Source organism: Trachypithecus francoisi, unplaced genomic scaffold (assembly GCF_009764315.1).
Source record: "Trachypithecus francoisi isolate TF-2019V2 unplaced genomic scaffold, Tfra_2.0 Contig00739, whole genome shotgun sequence".
NCBI classification, from domain to species: domain Eukaryota; kingdom Metazoa; phylum Chordata; class Mammalia; order Primates; family Cercopithecidae; genus Trachypithecus; species Trachypithecus francoisi.
The window spans coordinates 1-11,984 of record NW_022680863.1 but is presented as its reverse complement, the minus strand read 5'-3'; the positions used below and the strand labels follow the sequence as shown (position 1 = coordinate 11,984).

Below are 11,984 nucleotides of genomic sequence, written 5' to 3'. Positions count from 1 at the left end.
ATTTATAATTCCCTTTTTAAAGCTGTCATTTGACAATAGCTTCAATCTTCAGGCAAAAGAAAATGAGGTGCCATGCTATATTGATTAAAATATTCCACAATAAAAGAAAATGCAAAATCTGAAAATAGCTTCGGTGCTATAGACATTGAAAAAGTTACAATTGTTAAAACGCTGAATAAAAAGATCTTGAGAACAGGTACATTTCAAAACTATTTTACACACTGTGGAAAAAAGTATTTTTCAAATAACACGATATATGGTTTACATATTTCAGTCTCTTAGTTTTTTTTTTTGTTTTTTCTGCAACCCTGTTTTGCATTAAAGTTTCTCATGTGGTTTACTAGACGGGTTCCTGACTCACTGTCCCAATCTTGGATCTCAGCCACACTGGGTTTAGCTGACAGATGTCATGACCATCAAGATTGATAGTTCCAGAAGCAGGGTCGTACAACCTCAGCAGGAGCCAAAGCACTGTTGATTTGCCAGAACCACTTGGGCCAACCAGTGCCGTGACAGATCCTGAGGGAATGGAAAGGCTGAAATCCTGAAATACGGGCACCTCTGGGCGAGCCGGATAGCCAAAATGCACGTTCTTAAACTCCAAAGCACCCTGGAAGCTTTTCTCATTGAAAGTGACCCCCTCGTTAAAAGGCAGCTTGGGCTGTCTCTCCAAGAGCTCCAGAGGCGCCCCCCGGCACCCAGTCCTTTCAATCAGCTCTGAGTAGAAAGAGCTCAGACTTCCAACGCTTATTCCAACCCAGAAAGCATACATTAGAAAGGAAGAGGGTTCACCCACGGTCATGTGGGCACTGCCCATCAGCAGCCCTCCTTTGTACCGGACAGAAAGCACAGTCAGGTTTCCGCAGAGCCTAGTTGTTCCAAAGAAGCCAGCCAGAGTAATGCCTCTTTCCTTGCTAACTGCATCACGTGGTCCACTTTGCTGGCATATATCTGTATTTCAGTCATTTCTTTCCCAAAACCTCAAACAGTTCTTACACTGCCAATACATTCCTCAGCTAGCTGAGTGGCTTGTGCCAGGGAATCCTGGGTGACTTTGGTCAGTTTCCGTAGATATCGTCCATAAATTACAGCAATGATTGACACTGGAGGCACCGCTCCAAACAAAGGTGGGCAGATCAGGTGAGACACAAAACATCATACTGATGGCTACAGAAGCCTGGGCCCCGGCCCTGAGCCCATCTGAGAGGTTTTCAGTCACGGAGCGCCCCACGAGTGCAGTGTCTGATGAGAGGCGGTTCATCAGTTCTCCTGTGCAAGTCTCGTCAAAGAAAGCACCCTGCCTCAGAAGGGAGAAGGAAGTTCTCAGCCTATTCCCAATGCGCTGACCTGGAGTTTGCAAGAGGTAGACACGAATGGCATTGGCGGCAGCACCACACAGAAATAGGCCACTGAGCCCAAGGCAGAGGCGGGTCAGGTTGTCGCTGTAGTCCACAGGGGGGCTGGTATAGATGGCATCGATGACCTTACCCGGGAAGAAGGGGAAAGACATGGAGCTAACACTGGACATCGTGAGAAATCCAACTGCACCGCCAGCCTCGGGCGCTCAGGTTACACCAGCCCCAGGAACTTCGTGGCCCCAGAGTCAGGCCGCCGCGGATCGCAGCCGCGTCTCCTCCCCGGGAGGTGCCTCCGACCGGTGCCGCAAGGCCTCTTTTCCCGCCCAGGCAGTGGCGGTGGGACCTGGGAAGCCCGCGCGGGGGAGCCAAGGAGCGGCCGGCCTGGCTCAAGAGCCCCGCACCTGCAGCTGCCGGCCCGAGCCCACAGCCCCAGGAGCCGCGCGAGGCCCGCGCCGCCCCGCGAGCCGCCCCTACCCCGCCCCAACAGCAGCTCCTTCAGCGGCGCGCGGCTCCAATCCCCGGAGCAGCGCCGTCCCCGCGCCCTGTAGCGGCGCCGGCCTCAGGCCAGTGAACTGCCATAGGGACCGGGGGGCGCGGCTGGCCCGGCCCACGCGCAGGATACCGGCAGGAGCCGCCTGGGCTCGGCGGGACCCTGGGGCCGGTACATCTTAAAGAACTAGAAAAGCAAGAATAAACCAGACCCAAAATAAGTATAGACGAAGGAAAGAGTAAAGGTAAGAGCAGAAATTAATGAAATTGAAATGAAAAAAAAAAAATCAACAAAATGTAAACTTCGTTTTTTAAAAAAGATAAACCAAACCACTAACCTTTAGCCACACACACACACACACACACACAGAAAAAAAAACTAATAAAATCAGAGATGAAAAAGGGGACATTATCATGGATACTGTAGAAATTCTAAGGATCATTAGAGGCTAGTAGAAGCCAGTAAATTAGAAAATCTAGAATAAATGGATACTTTCCTAGACACATCCAATCTAGCAAGAATGAACCATGAAGAGCTCCAAAACCTGGAAAGACCTATAAGTAATGAGATGGAAACAAAACATTTCCTAGGAAAGGCCGGGCGCGGTGGCTCCCGCCTGTCATCCCAGCACTTTGGGAGGCGGAGGCCCGTGGATCACGAGGTCAGGAGATCGAGACCATCCTGGCTAACACGGTGAAACCCCGTCTCTACTAAAAATACAAAAAAAATGAGCGGGGCGCGGTGGCGGGCGCCTGTAGTCCCAGCTACTCGGGAGGCTGAGGCAGGAGAATGGCGTGAATGGGAGGCGGAGCTTGCAGTGAGCTGAGATCGCGCCACTGCACTTCAGCCTGGGCGACAGAGCGAGACTCCGCCTCAAAATAAAATAAAATAAAATAATATATATATGCTATACAATATATATATATGCTATATATAAAATCTGTGTGATTCTAAATTAAAAAGAACAAAGAAATAAGAAGGTGTTCTTCAAAATCCTATTAAGTGATGAAGTGTTAAATATTAGGTTAAGAGATCCCTTCATTGGTATTAAGTATTTTCCCTTCATGTTTTACTATAACATCTGTTGACATATTTAAAAGTTTATATTGTACAACTAATGATTTAAATCTGTCTACCATGTACACGGACAGCATAATTTGTTTAATCATCCATCTACTACTATTGGACCTTGAAGTGATCCTTCCTTTTTTTATTATCCTGAGAGATACATCATAGTTATTTCAAAAGATTTTTACTCTATTTTAATTTATTATGTTCCTGTGTTAAGCTAAGGTCTTTGAGAAATTAAATCATACCAGCTTTACTCTAGTAACCAAATGGATTAATTCATTCAGTGAAGAGAGTTCTCTTATGCAGACTATATAATTGAAGAGTTCATAGAAAGAACACTGTCTTTGCATTCAGATTGGACTTTAAGCTCAACCCTTCCCTGGCATTATAACATTAGGTATTATGACTTAATATTCAAATATTGTGCCCTAATCTGCAAAATAAGAGATAAAATAATATCTCTTTGACTTGTAGGAAGCATTAAATAACACAACTTACATAATTATCTAATAAGAATTCTAGAACGTAACAAACAAGCCATCATAGTCTTTTTCTATCCTACCAAAGGTAAGAAAAATGACGTCTTAGGACCTGGTCATCATATATAACACACTTGAAACTCCAGGTTTACTATTCTGGTATTACAGCAATTAATTCTCTGAAACTAAATTGCTTTCCTATTTTCTGAATTCTCTCCAAACTTCTCTTAGTTAGTTTCAATGTTAGAAAAATATGATTTCCTCCCCTTGGAATAGAATCACTTAAGACAATTTTATACCACACCCATTAAATGTTGTTTTTTAATTGCACATAATTCCCTGAGAAAATCTGAATCCCTGAATCATAGATTTCACACCATAACCTTCCCTGAAGGCTCATTAGCATATGCATCAAAAAACGAATGAACTATTTCCTAATGTCCACTTCTAAAGTGATTAATATTTCAAAAAGTCAATTTTCATTTTACCTTTTATGTCACATATTCATGAGAATTTTTCACATATATATTTAAAATTTTGTAGAGTATATTCAGTATATGTTTCAAAACATCTTTGGGCCATATGTATTTTGTGCTAAAGTTTCTCTTTATAAAAAAAAAAGAGCAGGAGATGAGAGTTTTTATGTGTGGGAAATGAATTCAATTATTATTTTCTAAGGGAGATTAGAGAGGAAAATACATTTTCCAGTTAATTCTGTGACCAACAAAAGTAAGCAATATAGCTGAGAAATTCATTTGAGCTGAAAGTTGATTATATATAATTTTTCTCTAACAGAGCCACAACCAATGAGACAGTTATAGTTTCACCAAGTCAAATGTCAGCCAGAGGACTTACAGTTTTGACACTTGGCAAAGCAAAGAAAATGTGAAGGATCCTGATTTACTTGTTAGCCTGAAAACTTAGTGTCAAAAAAGCACTATTCATCATTGGCTGTCACACACAGGATAGTTCTCTGTCATTGGAAACTTCTGCAGACAGGATAATTACTACAATTAAATGACAGTGGATTTAAAATATTTCAGTAGTGGTTAAAATAACTGTTGAATACTGATGGTATAATATCAAATCAAAGGTGCAAAACTGTCCACTAATTATCTGGAGTATAAAATATCTGATCACAGCCACAGAAATTGATGAGGGCTTAATCATGCTTTTTGGAAATATAGTAAAGAAGATAATCATTTTTCTACCTTAAAAAAATAAATTTTAGACCATGTCCTTCAAGGAATACAGTTTGTATTGTTGAAAATTAGCTCTGATTATATAATTTACTCTAGCTATTGCTTTCAATTTATTTATCTCTATTTTCTGATTATTCCTCTAACACAAAGATACTGAGGGCTTTCTCTGTGTTAGGCAACAGCTGCAAAGCTAAGTTCTGGAATACAGAGATGTGAAACAACGCTAAAACTGGCTCAGAAACAGTTCATTGCCTCATGAATTTTTAGCTTAGTCCTAGTCCCATAAACGTTTCTATGTGAGTGGCTGGGACTGGGGGGTACCTCACTCTCCTCTAGGGACAGGCCATGTCCTAAGCAGTAGTTTGAAGACATCACTTTGGAGAATTTAGGTCTGGAGACTGTAGAAATCAGCGAGGTTTCAAAGAATCATGATTACATTGCAAAGTCACATGGGCAGGAGTAGATAAGAAGTAATATGTTGTATTTCCTCTTTTGTAGTGTGAGTTAGTTGATCTAAATGTCCACTGTGTTTTCTCTATCTTTGAATTATGCATAACAGTGTAGATAGTAAAGAGCTGTCAAGAGACCATGAGATTTCAAATAAACAGGTAAGAGCATTCTCCAGGAAACTGTAAAAGAACTAATTAGAGTCCACCACGTGTTCAGTGTCAGTTCAAAGACACAGAGAGATAGGTGCTCAACAGATGGAATATGTTGGAACCCATAAAAATGACAAAGATGGGAAGGCACCAAATCAGCAGAGCTATAATCAATAACCAATGAATTGGTACTCTCTGCTGTCTTTCCCACTGTATTTGGGTCTTTGTAGGTTACTCAATCATGTTTGAAATGATGAAAAACCATTGTTCATTCTCAAGGCAAAAGAATTATATATGCTTTTGGGAAAAAGAAGGATAAGGGAAGGTTTTTAAACTTTTATAATGGGCCATACTACATGTAGTACACAAATCTAAAATTCATTTTTTTTCCTAGAAAGACAGATCTTAAACCGGCTAGAAGTAATAGATAATGTGGTTCACCAGAGCTGTATACTCTTAAATTCAGATTTTCTGAATCCATCTCACATTATCCTAGTCCCACGAGATAACTGCAAAAATGTCTTGTTGCCAAATACATTCAACAGTGAACTATACAGTTGCCTCCAAGAAATTCACTGCACATTGGTCTGTTCATTGTTTAAAAAATCTTGCAGCTAAAAACAAACAAAAATGTACTTAGTATGTTTTAAGATATAGCATCTCCAAGATGATTTGAAACGTACTTTCCTTGTTGTTTCTCTGAATATCTCTCTAAAGAACTGTTGGAAAATATTGCTTCACATGATTGATCTTCCATTTGACTGACCCGCATTTACACCTATGCCTATTTTGTGTAGGTGATCAATTCATTTGTCAAGAGTGCTTTCATAATTATGCATTAAAATGCACAAGATTGTCATTCCTCAAAAATGCTACTACTGTCACCTGTAATTAAGTCTACCAAATTTACACTAGAAAACAAACACAGGGAGAACAATGGGTAGTTGTTAGATCATTTAGCAATCAGAGGTAAAAATTTGTAGCAGAAATGAAATTATTGTCATTTCTCAAATTATTTTTCAAAGGACAATGTTGCCTTATTAACTAATATTTGATTGGGGACATTTACAGCCATTAATCTAGAAAAGAAATTCTTCTACTGCAGTGCACTTCTTCCTCTACATACATGTGTGAATGAGTGTCTGTCCATTTTCTTTAACATTCCAAGTTACTTATTCATTCATTAGGTAATCTTTTCACATGGAACAAAATTTTTGTGGTCATTTATGATAGTCTGAAAAAAAAGATTTGGGGTGATTATAACCCTATTTAGATATTTCTGCCTACATCTATATCATATCCAAAAAAAAGTAAAATCTGTTGACTCTCACAACTTACTAGCCAAATCTTAGATGCTGGTTGAAAATGAAGATACCTATAATACCACACATCTACAGCCATCTGATCTTTGACAAACCTGACAAAAACAAGAAATGGGCAAAGGATTCCCTATTTAATAAATGGTGCTGGGAAAATTGGCTAGCCATAAGTAGAAAGCTGAAACTGGATCCTTTCCTTACCCCTTATACGAAAATTAATTCAAGATGGATCAGAGACTTAAATGTCAGACCTAATACCATAAAAACCCTAGAAGAAAATCTAGGTAGTACCATTCAGGACATAGGCATGGGCAAGGTCTTCATGTCTAAAACACCAAAAGCAACGGCAGCAAAAGCAAAAATTGACACATGGGATCTAATTAAACTAAAGAGCTTTTGCACAGCAAAAGAAACTACCATCAGAGTGAACAGGCAACCTACAGAATGGGAGAAAATTTTTGCAACCTACTCATCTGACAAAGGGCTAATATCTAGAATCTACAAAGAACTCAAACAAATATACAAGAAAAAAACAAACAACCCCATCAAAAAGTGGGCAAAGGATATGAACAGACATTTCTCAAAAGAAGACATCCATACAGCCAACAGACACATGAAAAAATGCTCATCATCACTCGCCATCAGAGAAATGCAAATCAAAACCACAATGAGATACCATCTCACACCAGTTAGAATGGCAATCATTAAGAAGTCAGGAAACAACAGGTGTTGGAGAGGATGTGGAGAAATAGGAACACTTTTACACTGTTGGTGGGATTGTAAACTAGTTCAACCATTATGGAAAACAGTATGGCGATTCCTCAAGGATCTAGAACTAGATGTACCATATGACCCAGCCATCCCACTACTGGGTATATACCCAAAGGATTATAAATTACTCTACTACAAAGACACATGCACACGTATGTTTATTGCGGCACTATTCACAATAGCAAAGACTTGGAATCAACCCAAATGTCCATCTGTGACAGACTGGATTAAGAAAATGTGGCACATATACACCATGGAATACTATGCAGCCATAAAAAAGGATGAGTTTGCGTCCTTTGTAGGGACATGGATGCAGCTGGAATCCATCATTCTTAGCAAACTATCACAAGAAGAGAAAACCAAACACCGCATGTTCTCACTCATAGGTGGGAACTGAACAATGAGATCACTTGGACTCGGGAAGGGGAACATCACACACTGGGGCCTATCATGGGGAGGAGGGAGGAGGGAGGGATTGCATTGGGGAGTTATACATGATATAAACGTCATGCACATGTACCCTAGAACTTAAAGTATAATAATAATAAAAAAAAAAAAAAAAAAAAAAAAAAAAAAGAAAATGAAGATACCTGGGTTAGTTCCCAAAAACTATGATTAATTTGGTTGGGATTAAGAGCTAGAAATCTATTCTTAGTAAACTCTAGTGAATCTGAAATTAGTTGGTGTGGGAAGCAGGCTTAGAGAATATCGATCTATTGCAAAAAGCGCACTTCTCTTTGGACACCTGAAAAAAAGAGCATGCATTAAATGCATTCAAACTCTATCAAGAATACTTCCATAAAATGGTTCCAAAAATATATTGATATAGCATATACAATTTTGATAACTTCCAGGGTAATGCAGATAATATTTTTAAATGAGTTCATTTGTTTTGGCTTTTCCTTCTCCCCATTTTTCACTATATATTGTGGATCTGCCACCTTTTAAAAAATAGATGACATTTCCACTTCCCACTCCCACTAATATACTCACAGCTCCTCTTTAGTGAAAATTCTATTGAATGTTCTTGTGCTCCAACAGAAGGAAAAACACAGTAGCACTATTAATCATACCACTATTAATTAGCTGCATTATGTGGTCTAACATTTTTCTTTATCATTCTGAAACTGGGTTTATCTGATATGTTGATACATTCATACAATTTGAAAGAGTCAGTTGAAGTCACAAGGACCCAATATTAGCACTTTTTCAGTGAATGCAGGCAAATCAGTTATTCCATCGTAAAATCGTATTTTGCTCTTCTGTTAATATCATATTTATAAAAGTATCGTGAGGATGCCAAATGCTAAAACTGGAGATGGTCTAGTAAATAGAAATCCCCACCGCAGGGAGCACACGTACATATCTCTCTACATCCTAATACTGTGATGTGTTTTGAACACAGAAATTAGAACTTCATGAAGTTTTAACTGTTGAGTCTTTCCCAAGCATCATCAAGTTATGATTTAGGCAATATATGACTGAAATTCATTCATTCATCGTGCATAGGCACAATCACATAAATATTGCACAAAATATGCCCCTAACTGAAACCGAGAGGTACAAAAACATGTTTCACTCTTCGTAAAGAAGTTTGCAAGGAAATATATTACTCTGTGATTGTATAGACATGTTTCCTGATAATACACTGACATTCACAAACAGATTGCACTGCAGTTTGTAAACATTTTAAGTTGCATAAACTTCCCCTTGATTTTCAAAGATAGTATGATACTGTTTACTAAAACTCTTTTTGTTTCAACTAAATACTCTCACATATATTCGTTTATAATAATGTTATTATTTTTGAAAGTGTTTTCCATTCAAGGAAAAGAAGTAAATTCCTATGTCAGAGTAACCAAGGTATTTGAAGAATAGGTATTAGCCAGAGAGGTCTAGACGGTAAAATCAATCTTCAAGCCTCAAAGAAGCTCCGTGAACAGAGAGGAATGTCAGGTGTCACACAGCTTTCCTTCACTTTAACTTATTCTTGACTACAGCCTGTATATGTGTTCCTGGGACATTTAAACTCATAAAGGATTTCTTATGATCTTTACTAAATACATTAAGAAGAATGCCAGCCAGCACCCTTCTGTGAACTGGGACATGTATGTAGTCATGTAATTAAAACAGGTAACATGAACTCCGACTTTAAAATATATTATAGATACCAATGCTCTAAGCTAGGAAAGGTTTTCCACATCCACAGTCAACGATGCGAACCTTTCATTCCTCAGAAATAATCCCTTTTTAGGTCGTGGAAAAAGAATACAACTGCTGCAGCTCGTGATGCAATATCTTCATGAGCCCAGCGCGCACACAAATCCTAAGGGAACTACCATAGTGCTGCGCTCATTCCTGGCACCGGAACCAAGGAAACACACGCTGTCCCGCACGTACCTGCCGGAGCAGGCCACTGTCCTCTTCTGCGGGATTTAAAAAGCTCCCCCAGAACGTCATTACTCCCATCACCAGCACACAGAAAATGGGGGAAAGGCTGTTTCCAGTTCTCGGCCGTTAAACAACTGTAATGTCAGTACTCATAGTGGCATATTACAAAGTAATCAACAGTGCACACTTGGGGGCAAACCACATATTGAGCTAATGAAGAGCTCACTGTGATTAAGATTAAATCAAACATAATAGCAGAACATAAGCAAATTTTATCTGAATTCTGTAATGAACATACACGCTGCAATAACATTAGAAAAGCATGGCAGCCTATGCCAAACCAGTGAGAATAGTTTTGTGCAAACAGTGGGTCTTTGGGTGTTTGAACTCCCACCACGTAACAGCAAACTCAATGTACATGCTAATGACCTACAATTCTAAAATTAAAAAAGAAAAATGCTAAAGGATGCCAGAGTGAACCTCAGTGAAAGCTACAGAGACCCACTCTCTTTAACTTCTTACAAATAAAACATAAATTAGAAACACAAATAATCATGAGTGGCTCTAACATGCAAATGAAGGAAATGGATTGTGTAGCAGATTCACCCCATAAGTTTGTTTCTTTTTAAAAAGTTTCTTGACCAGCTCTTTGATGATGGCGATGTTTATCTCCTTCTTCTCTGCAGCCAAGCCCAGCAAAAGAATGGCACAGAGCGGTTGCTGTCCAAGCCTGGGTGCTCCTGGTGCTCCTGTGCAGACTGGCTGTGCAGTATGGTTGTCGTCGGGAGAACCCTCCTTGGCCTCTCCTGGTGCAGGCTCCACGCTGTCGGTGAGGCTCATCTTACAAAGATCTTTGGAGAATTGGAGGTGGGGATCTGAGTGCAGCGCCAGCATGCCCTGCTCCTGCCTGCCCCGCCTGAGGGCTCTACTCACCACCAGGCTTGTCGGCGGCCCCAAGCTCCTGGGGGACTGGGGTTCCTGGACCGGGCTCATCAGCAGGGTTCTGGGCAGTGGCCAGGAATTTGTGGTTCTCCTTGTTGTAGTCGCCACAAGCTGTAACAGCATCTCCTGCAGTGCCAGCAGCTTCACCTGGACGGAGGGGTGCTCAGCTGTCACGCCGCTGCTGGAACCCACCCTCACGCCCACGCCCATCCCCACAGAGATGTTGCACACCCTACCTTCATCTCCTCCCTGTGCTGGGCCAGCCTGATGATGTCGTCCTCCCATTGCTGCATCTTTGGCACTGGCCCCTGGCTCTGTTATAAGGTGATGAACTTTCCTGCAGGAGAACAGGACTCAGATGCTGAGGCCCCTCCTAGGGCCCTGCAGCTCCCCCTGCCATGCCCTGGCCTCCCACTCACTGATGGCATCTCTCTCTCCAGTACTGGATGAATCAAAGTTCTTGTTTCTCCACCTGCTCCCTCAGGTTCACCTTCTCTTCCAGGTGGTCCATAAAGTGGCTGGTGTCACCTGCCCCCAGGCTGGAGCTGTCTCTAGCCTGGCACACCCCTCCCCAGAGGCTGGTGCCCGCCTCCCAGCCCTTCTTGGATGGGGCAGAGGTTACCGTCTCCCTCACCTCATCCAGCTTCTCCTGTAGCTCCTCTACTTGCTGCTCCAACTGCAGTGCGCTCTTGTTCTCGTTGTTCTGGACAAAGAGAAGCAATCAGCAGCCACCCACTGCAGCTGGAGACCCCAGAACTTGGTGTCTGCCTCCCATGGCACTGAGAAGGGTGGAGGCAGGTTAGAAAAATCATCCCCTCTCTCCCACAGCCACCAGAGCAGGGCTCTGGCTCACAGGTGGCTTTAGAAGTAACATTTCACATGAGGGCTACATTGCCCCATTTTACAGGTGCGGAAACAAAGGCTTGGAGGGCTAGGGAGGAAGGCAGGCTCCCCAGGTGGGGCAATGCACCAGCTCCTCAAAGTCACTCTGTGGCTCAGCCAACTGCTGAAGCCTCTCCTCCTGCTTTCGAAGCCTCTTCTTTTGCCTCCGGTTTAGGAGACTTACACGTTGATTGTTCTCCACCTGGACCTGGAGCTCTGCTGACACTCTCTTTAGTTCCTTCCTCAGGTGCTGCAGCTCCACCTCAGAGGGCACTGCTGGGGGCTCCGGGGGCAGGGGTTCAGCTTGAGAAAGGAAGCAGACAACAAGGGCCTCTGGATTCTCAAAAACAAAACAAAACAAAAAAAAAAACACCCTCCTCTTGGTGCACAGCTCCTCTCAGGCTCCCCAAACTTGGCCTCACTGCTAATGATTCCTCGCACCCAGATGGTAGCCAATCTTCCAACCACTTTCAGATGGAG

The 11,984-nt window shown here is 41.7% G+C and overlaps 2 pseudogenes; both read right to left on the bottom strand.

Moving 5' to 3' along the window:
- Window positions 1-294: 294 nt before the first annotated feature.
- Window positions 295-2,091, bottom strand: LOC117088253 (annotated as a pseudogene).
- A 7,000-nt stretch (window positions 2,092-9,091) lies between these two features.
- Window positions 9,092-11,900, bottom strand: LOC117088261 (annotated as a pseudogene).
- Window positions 11,901-11,984: the final 84 nt, after the last annotated feature.